Raw genomic sequence first — 13,443 nt, forward strand, 5'->3', positions numbered from 1 at the left:
TTGCATCATAGGATGTTCAGCAACATCCCTGGTCTCTATCCACTAAATGTCATTAGCTGTCTCTTACTTCAGTTATGACAAAAAAAAAAAAAAAAAAAAAAAAGTCTCTAGATGTTGTTGAATGTTCCCTAGGGGCAAAATGCCCCTGACTGAGAAGCACTGTTCTGTATAGAATATATAAGAATCCTCTGAATTTGTTTTTGTCTAATTAAATCAAACTTATTTTTCCAAAGCTAACAAGGCCAACAAATGAATGGAATGTTATTTGATAGGGTATTTTAAAGCTCATGTATCTATATGTACCTGATTTTTGGGGGGGTACTTAGCACCAAATTGATGCAAAGTGATTTTGTACAATTAATATTGTGCAAGTCCTCATATAAGAATCTGAAAAGGTGAGCCTAGGATGTATTTCAGGTATGTTCATATCTTGTTCTCATTCTACCTATACCATTTAATCTAGGTGGGTCATCAACAAATAATTGAACAACATGGTTCCAAAAAGTTGCCCTTAACTCAGTATCATCTTCCTATAGGATTCTAATAGCAATAACTAAAATCTCAAAGCAGGTGCTCCTCAAATTATGCTGAAAAATTTCACACTGTAAAAAATAAAGATGACCAAGTATCTGGATGCTGACATGGTTGATGTAACATTTCAGAAACTTAATGGGAAATGCAGTATAAATTTTGTTTCTGAGTTTGGAAGAAAGGGATTTTTTTTTTTTTTGGATTGGTACATATCTTGACTCTCAGAAATATGAAGACTATTTCTCTTACTATTATTCTCAAGATCTTCCTTGGTAGATAGACTCTCTGGATATGCCTCAAATACTGAATTACGTGGAGACTGATTTAGTTTATTGCTTTAATAATGCACTGTGTGGTTTGGGGAAAAGGATATGAAGAAGGTCTTGTGAAGTAAATTGAAAGCAAACTTTCACGCTTGATCACACATGTAAAAATGGGAATAATTCAATATGAGACATATGCTTTATTAGAGGTCAATGTTCCTATCATGGTTATTAAATTTTTTTTAGCATTTTAATAAGAGCACTTTCCTCCCAACACAGTTTTTCCATCTTTCTGATGCTGCTTTAAAGTTATAGTTTATGCAGGACATTATGCTAAGTGAAATAAGCTGGGCACGGAAAGACACATACTGCATGATAACACGTAAGTATGGAATCCAAGAAAACTAAACTCATAGGAGAAAAGAGTAAAATTATGGTTTTCAGGGATTTGGGGTGGGGGAAAGGGGGAGATCAGAGTTCTAGGGGTACAGAGTTTCAGTTATGCAAGAGGAATAGATTCAGCTAGCAATGATTACTAACAATGAAGACAAAATAAAGGTCTACTTTGGTGTAACTTCCTCCAAATTTTACTCCTTTCTGGGGTGGGGGGAAGTACTATCATTTTGGGGTTTATTTTTCTGAAACTTTTTCAATTCATTTAATAAATATGGATAACTATTTAACTATGTAGATTTGCTTAGTGCATATAGTTTCTTACTATAGGAACATATTGTAGAATATGTATTAATTAGATCCTTTTTTAATGACACATTGTGTCTTGAATATCTTATGTGATCTCACATAGTTTCCTCTTTTTTAAAAAATTTATTTATTTTCAGCATAACAGTATCATTATTTTTTCACCACACCCAGTGCTCCATGCAATCCGTGCCCTCTATAATACCCACCACCTGGTACCCCGACCTCCCCCCCGCCACCCCGCCACTTCAAAGCCCTCAGATTGTTTTTCAGAGTCCATAGTCTCTCGTGATTCACCTCCCCTTCCAATTTACCCCAACCCCCTTCTCTCTAACTCCCCATTTCCTCCATGCTTTTTGTTATGCTCCACAAATAAGTGAAACCATATGATAATTGACTCTCTCTGTTTGACTTATTTCACTCAGCATAATCTCTTCCAGTGCCGTCCATGTTGCTACAAAAGTTGGGTATTTGTCCTTTCTGATGGAGGCATAATACTCCGTAGTGTATATGGACCACATCTTTCTTATCCATTCATCCGTTGAAGGGCATCTTGGTTCTTTCCACAGTTTGGCGACTGTGGCCATTGCTGCTATACCAATGTGTATACATAGTTTCCTCTTATTCGATATTATCACATAGTATTGATATAACATATTTAGTTTTTCTCCTATTGATGGATATTTTGGTTTTATTATTTAATTTATTATTTTTCTTTTATTATTATTTATTATTAATTTCTTATTTAATGAAAATTTATTAATTTTTTTCATTGTTAATTAAAACAAATAAAAAATAAATCTTTTACACTGGAAGCAGTGTTGCAGTAGACACCCTTGTGTACATTTCTTGTGTGTATAAAAATATCTTTGGTATTGAGAGCATCAAATGGAATTGTTGGGTCAAAGAGTAGACATTTAAAAAATACATTTTGGAAGTTCCAAAAGGATGATGAGTTTTGTAAAATATTTTGTGATTAAGGATAAGCAGATATATTAAAAATAAAAATAAGGGAACTTGGATACATTTGGAGAGTGGATTCTGAGATTTAGCAAGAATTTGAACTTTTTAAAATGCTTTTTTAAAAGATTTTATTTATTTGAGAGAGAGATAGAGATTGAGAGAATGAGTGGGAAGAAGCAGGCTCTTTGATGAGCCAATAGCCCAACGTGGGCCTCCATCCCAGGACTCTAGGATCATGATCCAAGCCAAAGGCAGACACTTAACCAAGCCACTCAGGTGCCCTTAATATACTCTTTTAGATTTGTAGCAAAATTGAGAAGAAAGAATAGAGAGTTCCCTATATATTCCTTGTCCCCACTCATGCATAATATTCCCCACCAAAGTGGTACATTCTTTACAACAGATGAAAATGAAGTGACACATCAATATCACCTGAAGTCATTTACATTAGGTTTCACTCTTGGTCTTGTAGATTCTATGGGTTTTAACAAATGTGGAGTCTGAGAAATAAACGGGGTTTTGGCGGGGGTTGGGGGAGGTTGGGTGAGCCTGGTGGTGGGTATTAAGGAGGGCACATATTGCTTGGAGAACTGGGTATGGTGCATAAACAATGAATTATGGGTCACTGAAAAAAATTAAGTTAAAAAACAAAACAAAACTAATGTGCAATAACATATGTCCACTATTTTAGTACCATATATAAGTTTCCCTGTACTAAAAATCCTCTGTCTGCCACCTATTTATTCATCTTCACTTCCAAACTGTTGGCAACCGCTGATTTTTTTATTCTTTCCATGGTTTTGCCTTTTCAGAATGTTATATAGTGGGAATTGTACAATATATGATCTTTTTAGGTTGTCTTCTTTCACTTGGTATTACACATTTAATATTTGTCCATGTCTTTGTGACTTGATAGCTCATTTCTTTTTTTCACTAAACATCTCATTATCTGGATGTACCACATTTTATTTACCCATTCACTTAGAGCATAACATCTTGGTTGCTTCCAAATTTCACCAATTATAAATAAAGCTGCCATAAACATTGTGTATGGATGATTTTGTGGACCTGCATCTCACTTGGGTTAGTACCAAGGAGCATTGTTGTTGGATTGTATAGTAAGAGTATATTTAGTTTTGCAAGAAACTTCCAAACTGTCTTCCAAAGTGGCTGTATTATTTTGCATTCTCCTCAGCAATGAATGAGAGTTCCTGTTGCTCCACATCCTATCCAGCATTTAGTGTTATCACTGTTTTGGATTCTTGCCATTCTAATAGATGTCTAGTGGTAACTCATTGTTTCGATTTGCAGTACTCTAATGACATATTATGTTGGGCGTACTTTTATATGCCTGTTTGCCATCAGCAAATCTTCTTTGATGAGGTGTCTAGATCTTTGGCTGATTTTAAACTGGGTTGTTCATTTTCTCATTGTTGAGTTTTAAGAGTTCTTTATATATCTTGGTTAACAGCCCTTTATCAGAAAGTTTTTTTGCAAACAATTTTTCTCTCAGTCTGTGTCCTCTTTTCTCATTCTTTTGAGTGTTTAAACTTCTCAAAATAATATCTAGCTATTTTGAAAGTCTATTAAAGATTTAAGATGAAATGTAATCCACATCCTTTTAGGATATCAATACTGAATTTATCAGAAATGTTAGGAGATGTGGACTTGTCTAAGCCCTCTGCCACCTTCCTGGGCCATTTAAATGCTTTTCCCATGGTGACATGAAGTGACTTTCTTCCATTTACAAAAGAATTGCAACATGAGACCATGGATTTAGTTCAAGAATACCAAATTTGTGAGACCTGAGGTGATTTAATCCTTAGCAAAATGTGCTCAGCTTTTCATTTAAGAAAAATAATTAAAACAAACCAGGGGTGTTCATGCTTATATCTGCTGGATTTAGAAGTTTCCCTGTGGGAGAAAATTATGCTTTAATGAAGAATTAGTTTAAGCTAGGTGGATTAAGTTGATAAAATTCATCTCCATAGTAATTTAGCAAGGGAAAAATTAAGATGTTGGCCACAGTTGCTATTAATTTGGTCTGAGCGGAAGATTTGTGTGAATACCTCTGGGAAGGGGTACATGCATTCCATTTGATTTTTTAGTCATGAAGGACCAAAATTGCACATAGTGGGTCCTCAGAAGTGCTTTTGCCTATGATTTACATTTCAGTGTGAATGAGCTGATCTCATAATTATTTTCAAATGTTTAATGACTATATATTTTTCTACAGTTGTTTTTCTACATCTCTTACATTCTAAGAGCTAGTCTAAGGTTTGAGGGAAACATGAGGTTGCATAACATGATTTTTAGCTTTAAGGAGTTTTACCGATGAATAGAAGAAGGACAAATGTATGGAACCCCTAAGACCCAGAAGTTGGTCTATTTTCCTGGATGATTTGAGAGAAAAATATTTACAGTTTTTTAAAAGATTTCCTAATATACAATTTGCCTCCTAAATAATGTTATTTGATTTACAGAAACTGTGAACTCTGATGGTTAATTTTATGAGTCAACCTGACTGGGTCATGGGGTTGCAGGTATTTGGTTAAACATTTCTGGGTGTCTCTAAGGAAGACTCCAGATGAAATTAGCATTTGGATCACTAAACTGAGTAAAACAGTTTGCTCTCTCCAATGAAGGTAGGTCTTATCCAATTCCTTGAGGGTCTGAATAGAACAAACAGGTGGAGGAAGGGATAATTTCCTCTTTCTGCCTGACTTTGTTAGCTTGGACATCAGTTTTCTCCTACCCTTACACTACGACTTACACCACTATGCTCCTGTTTCTCAGGTCTTTGGACTCAGACTGGAGATGCAGATAGATACATACATACATTTTTGTGTATATATATATATATATATATATATACATACATACATATATATATATGTATGCATACATATATAATTTAAAAATATATAATAAATGTACAAAAATACAGGATACACACACACACAGACACATATATATGTATATATACATGAACACATACATTCTGTATATTTATTTTATTTCTCTGGTAAACCCTGACTAATTCAGAAACCAAACACTTAAATCTAAAGAACAATTTATTATTTTTTTTAATTTGGAAAAAAAAAGATAAACTTTGCATTCATAGTCTCATACTGCTAATAAAAATGATAAATATTTCCTTGTTTCTTACCCCCCCAAAAGTATCATTTTGTCTGGATATAACATTGGACAAATATCACTCAGATTGTATTTAGCAGCACATGCCAGGTCAATTTATTTTAACATGCATAAGTCCGATTTGTTAGTAATAACTATGTCAGGGAAGAACTGTAGGAAAAATCAATATTCCTGTTGAGATTTTTCAAGAGTACTTAATGATTTTATGCATCTACTCTATAGAAATGAAGGAGGCTCAATTAAAACCTGTAGCAGAATAAGCAAACACTGCCCAAAAAAGTAAAAAAAAAAAAAAATCTATATCAAAACCTTACAAGATAAGTATGACTAGCAGATTAACCTTATTTGCAGTGGACAGGTAGGTAATATTTGTTGGAAAGTTACAGACTTGATCATGGTAAGACAGTGCCTCGGTTTCCTCATTTAAAAATGATGATAATGAAGTACCTACCTCTCAGGATTGTGGTAAAGAATCAATGAAGTAATCTAGGTAAAACTCTTAAAACAACATGTGGCATAGAGTAAACTCCATGCTCATTTAAAAATATAAAATCTAAGGTGCCTGGGTGGCTCAGTTGGTTAAGTGACTGCCTTCAGCTCAGGTCATGATCCTGGAGTCCTGGGATTGAGTCCCACATCAGACTCCCTGCTCAGCAGGTGTTCTACTTCTCCCTCTTCCCTCTCCCCTCTCATGCTCTCTCTCTCAAGTAAATAAATAAAATCTTAAAAGTAAAATAAAATAAAACCTAGTAGTGCTTCAGAGACCATCTTACAGAGATGAAAGCTCCAAATTTCATTCCCAGACTTCTCTTTTGGTGACTTCCACTTATTGAAAACAGAAGCCTTTAAGAGTAAACATGTCCTGATTGAGCCTATTTAGCACTCCTACCCCACTTCTCAATAACTAGAGTTCCTTAAAAATAGCTCAAAAACTTTGTGATGTTAGGGGAAGGTAAAGGGGAATTGCACAGGTATATGGCAGGCTGGTAGAGAAGACCATTTGAAGGAGAAGGCTTTGAACAGGCCCAGAGTTTATCAAAGCATTAGTACTTGTTGGTTTTCAGAGTAACTCCTGGGAAGTGCTGTTGAAATGGAGAGCTAAACTGAGAGTTCTATCTTCCGCTAGTCCCTGAGAGATGCTGTATGGCTGAGAACCCCTAGAAGCTTTTCCCATGGGCTGAGCATCCTGGGAAAGGCCTAGGCAGCTGGCCAATGGTCTAGGTGCTAGAATCCATTCTATAAGGAGTGTTGTTTAGGACCACAGGTGTCACCTGATTGGACTTCATCTTCTAGAGAACACTGAGACCTATGTTGGTGAGTCAATTTCCTCAAAGTCACCAAACAGAGAGTGTGGCAGAGCTGAGACTGAATCTGGGTCTCCTGATTCTACATTGTATGCTCATAGGTTTATCTGTGAAAGAAAGAGGAGGAAAGAGGCTGCAAAACAAATGATGTGGAGTTACGTTTGGATTGATTTATTTCCCCAGGTGCATTATACTAAAATTTTATATAAATAAGCATTTTTTAAAAAGATTTTATTTATTTGACAGAGAGAAAGACCACAGGTAGGCAGAGAGGTAGGCAGAGAGAGGGGGAAGCAGGCTCTCTGCCGAGCCAAGAGCCCTATGTGGGGCTCGATTCCAGGACCCTGAGATCACGACCTGAGCCGAAAGCAGAGGCTTAACCCACTGAGCCACCCAGGCATCCCACTAAGATTTTACATAAATGATACAGTGATGCCTATCATTTATTAAATGATTACTATATGATTAGTTCTTCTTGTATATAACTCATTTAATCCTTATAGTGACACGATAAAGTAGGCTCTCTATGTTATCCTCACTTTATAGAGGGAATTGAGGCATGAATATATTCAGCAAATTGTCCAGTATTATGCTGCTAATAAATGACAGAGACAAGACTAGAATAACGGTTATTGGCAAATCATATTTCAGATAACAATAAGGCCATTAAAAAGACTCTTGGGGAGACCCCTGGGCACTTCTCCACTCTGAGCTTTAGGTTATGTATTTTTAAAGTGCAACAAATAATCTCTAAAATCCATGCATGAATTATTGTTCTATACAGATGGTCTCTGACTTGCAGTGGTTTGACATAGAATTTTATGATGGTGCAAAAATAATATACATTCAATGGAAGCTGTACTTAGAATTTTGAATTTTGCTCTTTTCCTGGACTAGTGAAGTGCCATACAAGATTCTCTCATGATGTTGGGCAGGGGCAGCAAGTTTCAGCTCCCAGTCAGCCATGTGATCAGAAGGCTAAGCATCAATACACTTAAAATAATTCTGTACCTATACAGCCATTTTGTTTTTCACTTTCAGAATTCAATTATCTGAGATAATCAACACAAAATGGGCTTTGTGTTACATGATTTTGCCCAACTCTATGTTAATGTAAGTGCAAATTCCAAACAAATTCAAAGGGGTTAGGCTAAGCTATGATGTTTGTTGTGTTAGGTGTATATTGGATGAATTTTTGACTTAAGATAGTTTCCACTTACAGTGGGTTTATCAGGACATAACACCATCATAATAAGTCAAAAAAGGTCTATAATTTATCATGTTTTGACTGTACATACGGTTTTTCTAACTATTTATAGTCTAAAGTTTGAAAACAAGTATGCATGGTTTCAAGTTTCTGAAAAAATGAGGGTTAAATGATGTGGTAGCTAATGCTAAAAGCTCTTGCTGATTCATTCTGGGATGGTTGTATGCCTCCCAAGACCCACACTTTCAGGCCTCCTTCCACTCCATTATTTCTGCTTTGATGGGTGTTGATATTACCATGTTCCTGCTTAAGTGTTTTGGTACCTCTATTTTTTCTAGATTAAATGAGGTTTTAATAAGGCTTATGGGGTGATTTTTTGTCATTAAAATAACAAATGGATTGAAAACAGCCTTCTGTCTCTTTGGAATCCGCCACTATTAGTGGACTATAATCCAGCTGGTGACAGAACAACAGAGAGTGAGATGACTATCAAAGAGTGGGAAAAATGTAAAATTTCCTGTGATTTGTCAGTGAGGATAGAGATCCTCAAAAGTTTTAGAAAGTAAGTTTGAATCCATGGATGCCTAGTTTGACTTTCTAGAACAGATCCTTACAAATGTGAAGTGAGATTAGGTCAGGGACAAAGGCTGTCTTGAAAAATATTCCAAGCTTGTTGTTTCTGACTATATCAGTGGTGAATATTCTTTTAGAGCTCTAAACTTTGGAGATACATTGAATAAGAATTTAAAATTTTAGAACTAAGAGGGTTTTAAACCTCAGGAAAAAAAAAATGTGAGTTAAATCAGAACACGGCTATCCCCTAGGCAGAGATGTTAATCTGCTACTAGGAATTCTGTTTCAAGGCTATGGACCTGTCTAGGTAGGCAGGAACTGGAATCTTAGGTCCAAGGGGGCTGGACTCCTCTGCCTGAAGCAGATCCTCACTAGGGGCAGAAAGATCAATACCAAAGCAAGAGAACAATTCTACTTCCTGTTTCTGATCTTAGCTATGAAAATAGATTTGGAGATTGAGATTGATACAATCGTGAGAAAATGATTGTGTTAGGTGTATGATGTGTCTTTCAACAAACTAGCAATTGAAACTTTTAAAATTAATGACTACACTAAAGATGTTGAATTCAGGTCAATTTAGGGCACTAATGAAAGACAACAACAGAGACTACAGGAAGTGATAGAGTAGCTGCCAAGAATTGAGATGGAAGTTAATCTAAGTAAGTTATATAGAGAAATGGATTAGCTACTCCTCTCACAGTGCACACAGAAGACCCTCAAACTCCACAAACTTTAAATTTCTTTCTCACCCTCACCTTTCCAGCCACTAGTTACACAATCTGGGCAAGCTTCTTCTCTTTAGGGGATTTAGGTTGTCCATCTGTAACATGGGGCATTTGCCTAACTCATCATTTAGATTTCTTTCATTTCTTATATTCCATACTTTTAGGTTTGCTTGCATGTCTTACGTTTGGTGGTAGAAATAGGAGCAATAATACATTTTAATTACTATATAATTTTCAGGAAATGGAGTCTTCTCCAACCACTCAAATTCAGGGTTCTCGCTTATTCCTTGATTCCAGAATGTTTGTGATTGATATCCTTTATTTGACACCTATCCATATTCTGAAAAGTTGTTGTTAGTGCCTTGAAGGGAAGGAATTATGCCTTATTCCATTTCACATCTTGAATGTTAGCATGATAATGATGTGTGGTTAGTACTTACCACCACCACTACTAACATCAACAATAATAAATAATAATATCAACAGGAAAACTTACTATTTATTTAGTGTTGACTATGTAGTAGGCAGTATGCATGGCACATCATATACATCATCTTAGTTAGGCTTCATGAGATGAGAAACAGAGGGATCAGGGAACTTGCCCAAGGTCACATAGCTAGTAAGTAGCAGAACTAAGATTTAACATGTATCCTAAGTCTCTATGTCTCCAAGGCAATGATCTTACCTACCACAGTATGCTGTCTTCCTTGAAAATTTCTTAAATAACCAGTAATAGCTCATCCTTAATGCTTCCTATTAGAAATCTTAGAGGCTGGGTTTGGCCATCAAATTTACGGATTTTTTTTTTTTTTTTTGATGGTGCTGCAAAGACATTTCAAGTTGGAGATGATAGTAGTAGGTTTATTCTGGAGTGAATATTTAGTATATGTATTTGTGGGTACTTTTAAAAAGTTTTACAACTTTTTTTTTACTTACATGAAAAAACTAGATTAAGAAAAGGAACTGATTAGCTCATTTTATAGAAAAATCTGGGGGACGTCTAGCTTTAGGCAATGCTGGATCCAAATGACTTAGTTATGACATTTCTTGCTTGATCTTTAAATCTGTTGGTTTTGCTTTTCTTGCTTGTTCCCAGAAGGCTCAATCCTCGTGGCAGAGAAGATTGCTCTAAGAGCTCCAAGTTTTCAGAATTTATATGATTCATGATTCTAGCAGAAAAGAAATATCATTCCTCATAATCTGGCAAAAATCCTAGGTAGGATATCACCTGAACTAGCTTTCCCATCTCTGACCAACTGATGTGTCTGGAGAATGAAACACTCCAATTGGCAAGGCCTAGGTACTCACACCTCTCCTACAAGTGAGGAGGCTGGTGAGTCTGGATGAGCTCGGTCAAACCATGTGAAATGAGCAAAAGTATAATGAAAGTGGAGGTGGGGATGGATAATTCTTGAAATCGAAGGATAATACAGATAAACAACATAGCCTGCCACAAAATCTCCAGCTTTTTATCGTTTTAACAAATGGTGTTTTTTTAGGTTATTGGAAAAAGCAGAGGGTTGATGTAGAGAGCAACTTAATCCCTGTCCCTTTTTTTGGTCTCTGACTAGCTGTGGAGCCATCAACAAGTCATTTATCCTCTTTTAATTTTAGTTCCTTTATCTGTAAAATTGTGAAGTAGAATGATTTGATTTTCTTGAACCTTTCCAGTTCTGGCATTCTGTTTCTGAATATTAGTGATGATTATCATGTCCTCTGAATAGTAACAAAAGGTAGATTCTGGTTTTAATACAGATTGGTGATTTCATACTTTCTTTAAAAACTCTAGTTAGTATCTATAGTAAGGTAATACATCCTTCTCAATCCTGACATCTATGAAGCACCCCACTGAAGACATTATATCTTTCATGGTGAACTGGTCTGTAAACATGGTACAAAGAATGTATTCTTAGTTTTCTGTGCATTAATAACTTGTGTAGTTATGTGAGCTCCACGGGGATTGCAATCATGTCTGTCTTGTTCAGTGTTGAACCTCCAGTGCCTAGCTCAGTCCTCAATATATAACAGATGCTTACAAAATATTTATTGAAAGGCTAAGGTAAAAAAAAAACTATAAAATTTCTCAAGACTCATACATTATAGAGTCTTTCTGAGAATGAGTGGCTGTATATAACTCAATATTTTATATGAAAATAAAACAAGTTGTAAATGGCAGCAATGAGGTTTGAAGCCAGTTGGCCTAAGTTTATGACTCAAGTTTTAGTAGCTATATCATGTTGCCTGTGAAGGGACCTTAAAGATCAAAGTCCAGTGCTTTCTGGCTCTCATGATTGGTTTTCTTTCTAACACTCTAGACTGAGTCCACTATTGGAAAACAAATAACAAGATTCTACATTTTAAAATTTATTTCTATTAGTTTTGGCATGCTTTGATAGGCAAATAATCTTTTTTTTTTTTTACCTTTTTTTTACCATAATCACAGTAATCCATTTTTCTGGGTTGAACCAGAGAGTTTGGGCCCTATTATACTGAGTATATTTTGGAAGAATAAACATTGTTAAAATGTCTATACTGCCTAGAGCAATCTATACTTTTAATGCCATTCTGATCAAAATTCCACCAGTATTATTCAAAGAGCTGGAGCAAATAATCCTAAAATTTGCATGGAATCAGAAGAGAACCTGAATTGCTAAGGAAATGTTGAAAAACAAAAATAAAACTGGGGGCATCACGTTACCTGATTTCAAGCTTTATTACAAAGCTGTGATCACCAAGACAGCATGGTACTGGCATAAAAACAGACACATAGACCAGTGGAACAAAGTAGAGAGCCCAGATATAGACCCTCAACTCTATGGGCAAATAATCTTCGACAAAGCAGGAAAAAATATACAGTGGAAAAAAGACAGTCTCTTCAATAAATGGTGCTGGGAGAACTGGGAAGCTATATGTAGAAGAATGAAACTCAACCATTCTCTTACATCGTACACAAAGATAAACTCAAAATGGATAAAAGACCTCAACGTGAGACAGGAATCCATCAGAATCCTAGAGGAGAACATAGGCAGTAATCTCTTCGATATCAGCCACAGCAACTTCTTTCAAGATATGTCTCCAAAGGCAAAGGAAACAAAAGTGAAAATAAACTTTTGGGACTTCATCAGATTTTTTTCTTTATGTGAAGATTGCACTGAAATAGCATGGCTAGGTTATCTAAAGATAGGGTTTTCTCCATGTCACTTTTTAAATCAAGAATAGAGTCTCCAGGGTGCCTAGGTGGCTCAGTCAATTAAGCGTCTATCTTCGGCTCAGGTCATGATCCCAGGGTCCTGGGACTGACCCCGATATCTGGTTCCCTGCTCAGTGGGGAGCCTGCTTCTCCTCTTCCTCTGCCATTCCCTTTTGCTTGTGCTTGCTCTCTTTCTCTGTCAAATAAGTAAGAAAATATTTAAAAAAGAATGAAGTCTTCACTTGTTTTTAGATCCTCTAGTATTGGGCTAAACTCACTAACAAATTTAATTTTCCACTACTCAGCCTAAAGACCTGTGGTCCAGGTGTTCTAGTCCTTTTAACTATAATCTACCATGTTCTATGTACATATACTTTGCTTATGAGCTCTCTGTGCCTTGAATCTGTCCACCAGTCCAAGGCCTATCCATCATCCAGTGCTTTGACCGAAATTCATATTATCCATAAGGATTCTTCAAATTATAATTAAATTTCCCTTCCTTGAATTTTATACAATTCATGGATTAGAACCAGCATTTCTCAAATTGCTTTTAAAAGCACAAGTCTAGAAAAAATTTTGAATGGTCAAAGTGGTTTGGAAAATTTTAGGGTCTCTGGAAAACAATTTGTGAAATTATACTTGTTACTGTGAGTTTTCTTGAGGGCAGAGAGTAAGTGTAATTCATTTTATACACTCAGTGGCTAGTGTAGCTCTTGTCACATAGGCTTTCAACAAATAGAGTAAAGTAATCATTATTCAACAATTTAGCCCTTCATTTTATACTGGATTTTATAACTTTCCATTTGCTTGGATATTTAAAATTTTACTTTAC

This window comes from Mustela nigripes, chromosome 12 (assembly GCF_022355385.1).
Source record: "Mustela nigripes isolate SB6536 chromosome 12, MUSNIG.SB6536, whole genome shotgun sequence".
Taxonomy (NCBI): Eukaryota; Metazoa; Chordata; class Mammalia; order Carnivora; family Mustelidae; genus Mustela; species Mustela nigripes.